Genomic DNA, 12586 nt, shown 5'->3' on the forward strand with positions numbered 1-12586 from the left:
TGAGTCCTGCTATTATCGATTTTAGAGGTGAATTTGTCCAACAGTGGTCTTTGGTGGTAGATATCGTGACCATCAATACATAGTGGATAAATTATTATCAAGACTCAAGAGTCGGTAATCTAATTTCCTTTCTCATTCTAGCCATTCCACTCTTATAAAATCCACACTAACTTCAATCCCTTTCTATCACCTATCAACTTCACTAATCCCAAAGACAACTTGGGAAGACATGAACAAAATCATATGGAATTTTTGGAATGGGTACATGTCTGATACCTCTCATATATATCTTCTACCATAGAAGAATTTTCTTTACCCCATGGAAGAGGGGAAGGGGGGGCTTGGCATTAAAGACCTATGTTTGGTCAATATTGCTCTCACCGTGAAATTGGTCTAGAGGTTACTAACAAAAGAAGGATTATGGAGAGATATCCTACAGTTGAAGTATTGGAACCATGGTTCTTTTTGGGTGGTTAAAAGCAAGTCAGGTGCTCTGGACTTCGGTCGAGCATTCTGGATGTAAGACATCACTTTGGTGAGGAGACGATGGGTTATTGGAAATGGCTGGAGTGGCTGGAGTATTAATATCTTTCATGACCCTTGGTTTCTTGCAATTGGGATTAGCTGAACACTTTCAGTGGGTTATGGAATCAATGATGAGGTTTTATGCCAGTAAAAAATTTATGAACCCCACTATAAAAGATGCAGGTCCCGTGAATTTAATACTGACGTGGAACCTTATCATTGCTTCCCCTGAACAGCTAAGGTGTTCAGCTAAATCTAATGATATCTTGCAGTCAGTTCAATTAAAACAGTGTGAGCTAGAACTCTAATGGCTACCTGGCAAGCTTAATGAACAGAGATTCATCATCATGGAATATGGAGATGGTTATGATTTTATTGGATACAAATATGGATATCTCTTGCCGAACCACTTGACACAGAATAGTGGATAGATATCACATGGCAATTACACAGTAAATTCTGGCTACAAAACCTTGGTTCAAGGGAGAGCCAGCGCCTCAAACTGTTTCCCCTGCCCTTCCTGGAAAGAGCTATGGAGGAGAAGATCTCGGCAACCACAAATCATTTTCCTTATCTGCTTAAAGGTGTCTTACCCATCAATACAGAGTTGGCGCTATGATCAAGCAAGGTGAATCCATTTTGTCCAATTTGCAACAAGGGGCTGAAACAGTGGAGCTTTTTTTTTTGTCTAGTGTTCCCCTGTTTGGTTTGGTAGGGGCCTCTCCCTAGCTTAGCTAAGAAAGGCAGAAAACCCAAGTTATTCCTTTCATGATTGGTTAAATACTTAAATAGCTGGGTTATGGATAAACAAATGACCTCTCTTGGGGCTCATTCGTTCTTTGGGAAGTGAGGACAAATAGGTTGGTAGGTCTCATAGAAAATAAATAAACTTGAGTTCATTTTCTAATATTACTAGGTCACAAGGAAAAGAACAATTTCCAAGTGGCTCCTTTATTTGGGAAACTAATATTCTCTTTAGACTTGGGTAAACTATTTATCCATGTATACTGAAAATCGTTAATACATGATGGACAATGTTGTCTCTTTAATTATGTCACTTTATTTAGATAAATCAATCATTTTATACTTTTACTTGGAGAATAAAAAAACACTAGTAAATGCTCTTATCCGAATAAGTATTTTCCAAAAAACATTTGCTTGGATAACTATATTGGCCCATGTAAGTCACTTACTGATATGCGAAGTATACATGAGAGCTGTCACCCTTTAGTGTATCTAGAAGGCTTGTTGCAAATTGGTGTTTAAGGGGAAGCAATTCTCTCCTATCATGGTAAACTAGTGAATGACTTGGTACTAAGTATGGGGAATCGGTAATGTTAAATTTACATTATGAAATTAATAATGTTAAATTTATATTTATTAATATTTTAAATAAGTATTAAAGTTTCAAGAAATATTTATTTCAAAAATAAAACTTTTCAATAATTATTAGAATATGGATTGAAAGTGGTTGTAGATAACCACTTCTGCATTTTCTGCATTTTTTAGGAATGGATTGAAAATTGAGGTAGTAGGTTGTGGGTTTTAACAATAACTTCTCAGAAAATGCCACGTGTCTAGCTTTCCAGAAAAATGAAAAGGCCTTGTGTCTGAATGGTGGGGAGCTATAGCCTATTAGTGGGTTGTCGGCTTTAGCAGGAATTTCTCAAAAATTGCCATGTATTTAGCTTTTTTTTAGAAAATGAGAAGGCCACTTGTATGAATGGTGGTAGTGGGTTGTGGGCTTTAACAACAACTTCTTAAAAAATGCCATGTGTTTAAATTTGAAAAAACCACGTGTTTTAATGGTGGGGCCTGTAGCTTGAAAGCCTTCCTTTAATATATATATATTACATAGATGACTTTCTAACGAGTTCAAATGTGCTATAGTCCTAAAGCAATGGACTATGTTGTAGATCCAATAACTAAAAGCCACTCGTTCTTTACATAGATGACTTTCTTCCCATGTGTGATAAGTTAATAGAATACACCATTATTACTGGAGTAAATATTTATTTATCTTTTTTTTTTAATTTCTTGTACACCCCCTACTTCCATTGTTTTTTCAACCCTCTCGACCTCTCCATCCTCCCCAAACCCTCTCCATCCCCAAAGGCAATCTGAACCAGTTTAACACAATCTTGTATACTCAAGATGTTGAGCCTGTGATTAAAAATAGTGATCAGAGTGAAAGTTAGGAAGATGATGGTCATAAGGAGGTCAAGACTACAGAGTCCTTCTCCAATATCTGAACATGTTCGGCACACAATCTTGTATGCTCAAACTTATCTTATATTAATAGGATTGGGGGTGCTCTTTGTGTGCAGGAAATATAATCAACTCATGCCAATAGATTCCCACGTGAGAGCAACCCATTTCCTATTAATTATATAAATATTGTCAGATAATTATATATATATATAATAGTTATTATAAATATTGTTAATTACTAGATATCAAAATGCTCGAACCATTTTGACCATTTTTAATTTTTAAACTTTTTTTGTTAGGACGGGCCGATTATTCAGTTCAAACAGTTGGACCATTCTACCAAGTAACTGGACCCCTGACCGGTTTGGTCTCTAGGTCAATTTTAAAAACCATGATGTTATGTCCTTCGAGCGTGTGACTTATACGACCTGAAAATGGAACATTCTAGCCACCGATTTTTGGGTTGACAGTTTGATCGTTTGGTTTGAATGGATGACTTGTTCTGACAACAAAAAATTAAAAAAATAAAAAATGGCCAAAAACCATTGAACGGTTCAATGTGTTGACGGTTTGACCACTCGGGTCAATGGGTCGTTGACTGATTCAATGGTTTTTGGCCAAGGACCAGGATTGTGGTAAAATGAAACTGGTTGCCTGCTGGTTCCCAATTAAAAAAAAAAAATAAAAGAATGGATGACCTGTTTTGACAACAAAAATTATAGGCTAAAAATTGAGTGTGAGGTCTATTAAGCAGTACCATACGTGTTATGTCATTCGAGCGTGTGACTCAATGGTTCGACTGCCCAGGTAAATAGAATCTACTTGTGAGAGTAGATTCCCATGTGAGAGCAACCGATTACCTATTAATTATATAAATATTGTTAGATAATTAGATATATATAATTATCTAATTATATAAATATATAATAGTTATTATAAATATTGTTAATCCCATTTCCTATTAATTATATAAATATTGTTAGATAAATATATAATAGTTAGTATATATAATTATAAATATTGTTATTATAATTATCTAATTATATAAATATATAATGGTTATTATAAAGATTGTTAATAACTAGATATCGAACCGTTCTAACAGTTTTGACTGTTATTTATTTATTTATTATTTTTTTGTCAGAACCGTCCAACCATTTGACCTAGTAACCGGACCCTTGACCAGTTCGGTTTTAAAAACCATGATGTTATGTCATTTGAGCATGTGACTCATACGACCCGAAAATGGAACCATTATGGCCATTGGTTTATGGGTCAATGGTTCGACAGGCCGGTTCGAACAGATGACCATTATGACAACAAAAATAAAAAATAAAAAAATGGCCAAAAACCATTGAATGGGTCAACAGGTTAACGGTTCGACCACTTGGGTCAATGGGTCATTGATCGATTGAACGGTTTTTTGCCAGGGACCGGGATTGGGGTAAAACGGAACTGATTGCCTGGACGGTTTCCAATTAAAAAAATAAAAAATGAATGACCCGTTTTGACAACAAAAGTTACAGGCAAAAAATTGAGTGTGTGAGGTCCATTAAGCAGTACCATACGCGTTATGTCATTCAAGCATGTGACTCATACGACCTAAAAACGAAATCATTCTACCCACCAGTTTTTGGATCAATGGTTTGGCTGTTCGGTTCGAACGGATGACCCGTTCTGACAACAAAAATTAAAAAATAAAAAAATGACCAAAAACCATTGAATGGATCAATGGTTCGACTGCCCCGATCAATGGGTTGTTGACCGATTTGGGTCAATGAATAGTTGACTGATTCAACGATTTTTGGCCAAGGACCGGGTCAATGAGTCGACGGTTCCATTCCAGCCCCTGTGAAGCAGGGCCCCTCTGCTAGTATGAGGTATATAAGAAGACTATCGAATTTGTTCTTGGTATGAATAGAGGCTAAATGATCAGTTATTGGTATGAAAATCCTATATGACAAAATAACACTACATTAGAAGAATGGCATGATCTTAACACCATTAATTTTTCTCAAAGTAGGAGGCTGACTTATACTTTCCTACTTTCCAATCAGGTAGCATGAAACCGAATATAAGTCCTAAAAAATCTTAAAACTTGTAGATTAAGGTTTGGGGAAGAAAGAGAGAAGGAGAACGTGAAGTTTTAGAAAAGGGATTTAAAAATTATATAAATAATGAAAGAAATATTTGTTGTATTCTTTTAGTTATCACAGGTAGGAAGAACGCCACATTTGTAAAGAACAAGTGGCATTTAGTTATTGGGTCTACAATAGAGTCTGCTGCTTTAAGACCATAGCAGATCTGGATAGGGATGGCAATTTCTACCCTACCCGATGGGCACCTGTCCCTACCCTCCCCGGTTGGGCAGGTTTTTTTGGTTGAAGAATGGGTTTCGGGATTCTATAACCCTATGGGTACGGGTAGGGTATGTATCAAGCTAAACCCGACCCTCCACAACCTGCGTATTGTTGGAAAGCATATAAACTTTATGTACTATGTATTGAATTTAATGATATTTTAAATTTTACATGAAGGATAACTGATAGTTTATATTTTTTTACATATCTTAATCAAATAATTAGAAATTTTGTTGTTATTTGTGTTAATTTTCTTATTTATTAATTATGTATGACAAGAAATAAAAGGAAATTAGATACGGGTTCTAAACCCAACCTGCCCTACCCTTGAATGTTGGGAGGGTTTTGCATTTTCATGTGCGGGTAGGGTTTGGATTCTTAAAATCCAACCCACTATAGGTTTTGGGGCAGGTACAAGTTGAGAGGTTTAGGGAGGAGGTACAGGTTGAGAGGTTTAGGGAGGTAGGTACAGGTTGAGAGGTTTAGGGAGGCGGGTAGGGTCAAGAATTTACAAAACCCTCCCCAAACCCACTTCGTTGCTACCCCTATAGACTCAATCCCGACATTTCACGCTATCTACAACCATCCACCCAGTATTACTACTCCTTCCCCAATGTACAATTCCATGGATAGTGATAGAGCTGTTTGGAATTCAGGTAATGGCATAAGCATCATTGTTTGAAATGCTCTTGCAAATCCATTCCAGGACGAGCTCTAAAATCTCCTCTAAAAAAAGCAAAAGCTCTTGAAGTGGACGCTGCTGCATTTAGAGAGGGTCTCCCTTCTTGCTGCGCAGTTGGATCTATCATCTTTTTATATTGAGGGTGATGCATTTTCCATTGTAAAGCTCTTGTTGGATGACTCCCTTAACAGTTGAGCCTACTATTGCAGATTGCAAGACTCCTTTATGGTCCATTTGGTTGCCGAGAAAGGATGAGATGAGATGAGATGGGATGAGACGGGAAAATTTATTTTCTCAATTCTATCAACTGTGTTCGGTTGCAAAGACCAGTTATCCTATTAAATTTGCTTCTCGGTGTTTGGTTGCTGAGAAATTTTGTAGGATGGATGAATTCATTCTATATTAATGAATGATCCATGTAATCTCCGATTTGACAACACAAGATTTGTTTTTGGGATGACATGGCATAATAGTATTTGAACATTGCCACGTGTCATGTTTATATAGCACAATTAAAAACTCATATGTATTAAAGATATAGCCTACTTGTAATTGTTAACATAATAATTCCATCAAACACAAATGTCATAAGTTGGTTTACTAGGTTCATAACAACCAAATATTTGCAGCCATCATTTAAACAAGTATAAGATCGACATAACCATCAAACTGACTACCAACACAATAATTACTAGTGATTGCGAACAGGGTTCTTTTAATGCCTTCACCTCCGTGTTGGTGGATCATAGAGATGTTCCCAACTATTGGGTGTTGGGTTATTGAATACATATTGCGGTGGATCATAGAGGTGTTCCCAACTATTCGGTGTTGGGTTATTGAATACATATTACGTTAGTACTGTTGTATCTGAAATATCACATCTTCATAGGTATTATACGAGCAAAAAATAGCTCCACTAAACCTATGCACTTGGGCATTACACTCTACCCATGTGAAATAGATTCCTTATTGGCGGCCTTTGAACACAATGCAGTATTTTGCCATATTAATACCTATAAAGGCGTAAATACATATTTCATCGAACCTATGAGCAAGATCATAAATTCACAATCAAACACCACCATGGAAATATGTGAATAACAACCACGGAATGCAATGGATTAAATCCAATGCATTTTGTCCTGTAACTAAACCTGCAAATATATCATACTCAAGCTACAAGATGTTTGGTTTCACCAAACCAATGCTAATAAACATGTGAACAAGATTATAAATTCACAATCAAACACCAGCATGGCAAGATGTGAATAACAAATACAGAGTGTAGTGGGTTAAATCCAATGCATACCTAACCTGTAATTAATCGTGCAAATATATCATATTAAAGCTACAAGATGTTTGGTTTCACTAAACCAATGCTAATAAACCTGTGAGCAAGATCATAAATTCACAAAATACTATGTATGTAATCTATTAAGTTGCAAAAAACTTCAAGCAGTCATATATCACAAACCAATCACAATACCATATGTCCGTGTATATGTTTGTATCACCATCACCGTGTATATGTTTATATTCTATGTCAAAACAAACATCCAATGCATCCCAAAAAGACAAGAACAAAATCATGCAATGGATATCCAATCAATTCATGTGCCTATCAAAGTCTAATAAGAAGAGTAAGTCCAATCTAGTATTCGGATGCAAGTTTCATGTTCAACCGTGCTTTCCTCAATTCAGGCTTGAGGGCATAAAATGCTATTGCCCTATTCTTTGGCTGAGATAGAAAATCTATGGCCTTATTGAGGAATTCTGGGTTCTCATCCTTGAGGTTGTATACATCTTCAAATATTTTGTCCTTCTTTAAGAGAGAGATGGTCTTCTCAAATGCATTTTCTAGTGTAGATATGCTACGAGTAATTGTTTGCACTTCATCATAAACAATGCTAGCATACGACTTCCTTTTCCCCAATGAGTTCCTTCTTAAATAGAGTTACCCTCTTTTTGTGCCCTAGCTTGCAGGGTAGAGTCATCGGCACTTTCTCCATCATCCAACTCCTCGTATGCTGGCTCATGCATTGTTTGTGTGTTATTGGGAGTAATTGATGATGTTGCCTCCTGTCTAAGTGCCTCTCTAAAAGTAAAAGCCCTAGCCCCAGTTACTTGATCATTACCACAAACTATTGCAAGATGATCGTAGTTAATGATTACTTTCCTTCTAAGCTACTTTGCCTCAAGGTGTGCTAAGTCATTTTTTGATAAATCATTCCATTAATATCATAATATAATCAAATATATCAACTTTTCTATACTAAAAAAACACTAGTTGAACCTTGGGATGTATTCTGCCCATACTTTAGGCTCTACATCTATAGTCTTTGTAAGGTCATTTCAAGAGAAACCACTCGAGTTAAGGATGCTTGAAACGGTGCTGAATTTTTTCTTAATTGTTTTCACGCAATTTCTAATGTTGTTATAAGTGCAATCCACCCCAAAATTCAAGATTATGGCCCTAGTAGTGTCGGAGCCTTGAAGCTCTTGTCTACCTTGTTTCCAAGGTTTGTTGCTTAACGAGGGTCTCTATTAACAAGTTATCCATGTCTGTGGTCCAAGACATATTAGGCATCTAACATCATCTTCAGAAGGTATAGAATCCATTGTTGGCTAAAATCAATCAAATATATTTTAATAAGTTATTTTAAAAATCCAACACAACATAACATGCTATCAAACAATTGCAATCATAATACCAAATACAAATGTAGAAGATCATTGTATTAAAATCCTATATAGGAATACATTTAATAAAACAAGTTCAACAAAGATCCCAAATAACAAAACAACACAATGAAATTAATTCCGATGCCTAGACCGAGACACTTGGTAATATGCCCACAATTAGTTAGCTATCTCCTCTCAGAGTCAATTTTCTTCTCTAATTTGTTCATTTCTTCTGATGCATTGGGATGGTTGAGATGTTTGGGTATCCATTTCATCATCTGATTCATTTCCATTGTCTGCATCTAAATCTGCATCTCCTCCTTGGTCAAACTGAGACATGATTCGATCATATGGATTCACCCCCATGACATTGTTATGTAATATGCAACATGCAAATACTATCTTCACTTGAGTTTTGAATGGGTTATGTTGTTCAGAGACCAAGATTGGGAAACGTTTCTTAAGGACACCAAAGATTTGTTGAACTACATTCCTAAGTGATGCATAATGAAGGTTGAACAATTCTCTTGGGTTCTCACATTGGTGTGTACCCCATTCCTTAAGATGGTATCTTGTGTTACGGTACGATGGTTCTCATGTTGGGTTCTCGGATGGTGGTTCTGCCCCGTTTGGTTGGTTCTCATGTTGGGTTCTCGGATGGTGGTTCTGCCCCATTTGGTTGGATTAAATATCTATTCTCCAGGCTCAGAATTGCATCTAGTACCAAGTTGAAGTGACGACTCACCGTCTCTCCAGATCTATTGAAATGGAACCCCATCGTTCTATTCCTAACATTGTGTGCTAAAATGTATAGCAATCTATTAACTTGTTCCTCAATAGTACTCCATAACGTGTCATCCAGTCGACCGATTTCATGTAGAATTTTGCAAAGCCTATATAATGCCTCCTTCCCCGCCCTCAATTGGTTGTAACAATCAACTGGTCTCCTCCTATATAGTTGACCCAACAAATCCTGCCTTTCTAAGTCTCTATTGACAGAAGGTTCCCTATCCAAATAATCCATCCATTCTTGCAAGACGGTTAGAGTCAATACAGTTGCAATTGTTGTAGCCCCAACCACTGTAATCAAAAGTTCTCTGTCCACCTATCTAGACAAGAAATATATAAAAAAGGAGAAAAAAAGACAAGTATCAGAGGTCTACATTATTATCATTGGTCAAACATGATTTGGATGCTGCAAAAGATAACTAGAACATGTTCTATGGAGGTTTCAGCAATTTAGTCTTATTTGTACTAGAGCTATTTAGTACAACCGGATAATCCGAAATTACGATCAAAATTCAACAGAGTAAGTAGATTATGGTATTTAAAGCTATTTACTTCACATTTTCCTGCAAGTGTTTTGAACTGAACAAGAGAGATATCTTTTTAAAGGGAAGAACACCTATAAGTTTGAATGATTTATCTTATACCTTCCTGCCTAGAGATATCTACTGCTGATGCTAACACTGATATGGAATTATTCGTAATTTGAAAACCTAGATCAGTTCGGACAGATTTTCATAACCCAAAGCACCACCCCTTTTTAATTTTATTCCAGATTCCCACACCATGTCATCACACATGCTAATATCATATTTTATTTTATTTTATTTTGATATTACAAAATAAAATTAGCAAGGATATGAAGTTGACCCACTAAAACCCATCATCCCAATCCCAACATTCATCACGAATCCAACAGCCATCCATAGACCTTACCAACTGAACCAGTTGGCAACCTTCAAATTGTTGGATTATCTACAAATTTTAAAGCAATTTATGTAAAGGGAGAAAACTGAAAAGATGAGATATGAAATAGAAGGGTTGAAACACCATTGTTTACAAGTTGTCAGATTTGATCGATTCCATTGTTTGCAAGGTGAATTTTGGGGGAGATAAATAATTACCAAAAGAACTAGAAAAATTATTTAAATTAAAATCAGGCATAACATGGCACTACCCACATTACAGTACTAACATATCTGTCATTTAAAAATTAATTAAATGAATTTTCAACATCCCCAATCCAAGCCAGATAACTGGAAAGGGACCACTTCTTTCCAGTTATGTTTGGCAAAATTTTGGCCTATTTAATAAATTGGTTAGATGCAGGTTTGTATCAAATCAGCAACCAGTAAATATGTATTTGTATAGTACATATTTGTACTTATACATATTTGTACTTTTACTCCTTCCAAACTGAGGCTAAAGAACAGTAGGTATAGAATCACAAGAACAGTAGGGCCCTATTCCTTCTGAGATCTCCTTCTTGAAAAACTTAATTCAAATGTGAGTTAATATTTCTAGCTTCTTGTAACTTCTATATCTAGTCTAGTGGCTTTTCTTACTTTTAACAAGTTAAGAGTAATGGGCATAGTAAATAGAACGATGATATGAATTTCTGATATGATACTTTTAAATTTCAAGAGGGTGTCTGATTTGAATGGAACAAACATGACTTTCCCTGACCTCAGTGGCATGAAATCTGATGGTGTGCAATCTGGTCACTCCTATCTGGCACTTGCGTGGCTCCTGAAAGGTACCTGAGATGGAGAAGATGAGGAATCCCCAGGGGCTTGCCTGGCGGGAACACTCCGATGCTTAAGTTAGAGTTCAATGAAAGATGCAAAGAGAGGAAGAGAGCTAAGAGTGCAGATAGTGCAAGTATTAGAAAGTTACCTCTGTTCTTTTGGATTGGGCTACTTATAACAGAACTCTGTTAAATCGGGCCCACTAGCCTCTGATAGGGCAGGTATAACCGCTACTGTCATCCTGCCATAGCCGTTACAGCCAGGGCTAAGGTGGCATGCGCGAGGCCGTCGCCGCAGGGTACGTACCTATAGATGCACGACACCTTCCAGGGGTGGAGCGCACAATGCTATCTGTCGAGGTAAGTGGTTGCAGTCTCCAGGTTTGTCGGGTACGGCGGTCAGGCAGGAGACCTTCCTGCGATAAGCTAAACTGCTCTTTCGTGAGCTACCCTGTACCAAGCTATCCCGTGAGTGGTGAGCTGCTCGTGGCAAGCTACATTGAGCTATCCGGCCTAAGGTGTCTTTACCTCGGGGTATCTAGAGGTGGATAGGGGTGTTCCTGTTTGGGAGTGGCCTATAATCTACTAGGAGGAGCTCGGGCATTAGGAAAGGTCAAAGGACCTTGAGCTCGTAGGTAGTTCGGAGTGCCTCAGCCTCGGGGAGGAGGTGCGGGCCAGGTGGCTCTCGGCGAGTAGCCTAACCCATCGAGATGCCAGGCTGAACTTGGTGAGCCCTTCTTACCGAGTTTCAATTGCGCTTGCTGTGCTGTCACGCTGAGTTATCGCTTGAGCAAGGTCATGCCCACATGTACCTGTGCTACGAGGTCGGGCCAAATCACCCTGCATCAATTGGCCCCCACTCGCTGTGCTGGCGGTGTTGACCTAGTGCGGGGAGTTCATGACATGCCGGGTGGATTTGGCTTCGGTACTCATGCCACTCCGTCGTGCACTTCGTCCAGCTGGACCGGTCTGGCGCCCGACCCGATCAAGAGAAACCCAGGTCGCATTCGGTTTACGCGTAAACCTCATGCGATTTGGACTTCGCAGACGTCAAAAAATGCGCTAAGTTGATGTCACCTCGAAGAGCCCGTAGACGGTTTCTTTGAGAGCCATTGGATCATCTCAATCTTGACAGTTAACGCCCGGATGCAGTGGCTATAAATAGTGGGGGACCCTTGGTCGTTTCTTCGCCACAAAGTCTTCAGCGTTAGTGATGAGCTCGCGTCTGAGGTTCCTAGTTCAGGTTTTCTAGCTCGGTTATTCCCTTAGTTTGGTTCGTGTTTCCTGCGGTGAGCCCCCGATCTTCCTTTTCTTTTCTGAACATTCTTTCCTTTCCATGTTATCATGTCGTCTAGTGTAGATAGCCTTATTGACGAGCCCGAGGTGGGTACCTCGGCTCAGGGTGGCTCTTCTATCACCCAGCCGTCCGACGTACGGGTGGCTTCGGGCCATCTGGCATCCACCTCCCACCGAGGTCGTGTGGCAGATCAGTTCGACCCTTCTACCATGACTCCAGGGAGACTCCAGGACCTCATTCAGAGGTTCCACCTTCCTGGGGAGTACTCATACAGTCTTCCTACTGGCAACTTTCAA

This window comes from Nelumbo lutea, chromosome 6 (assembly GCF_056320005.1).
Source record: "Nelumbo lutea isolate HS-2025 chromosome 6, American lotus-T2T, whole genome shotgun sequence".
Taxonomy (NCBI): Eukaryota; Viridiplantae; Streptophyta; class Magnoliopsida; order Proteales; family Nelumbonaceae; genus Nelumbo; species Nelumbo lutea.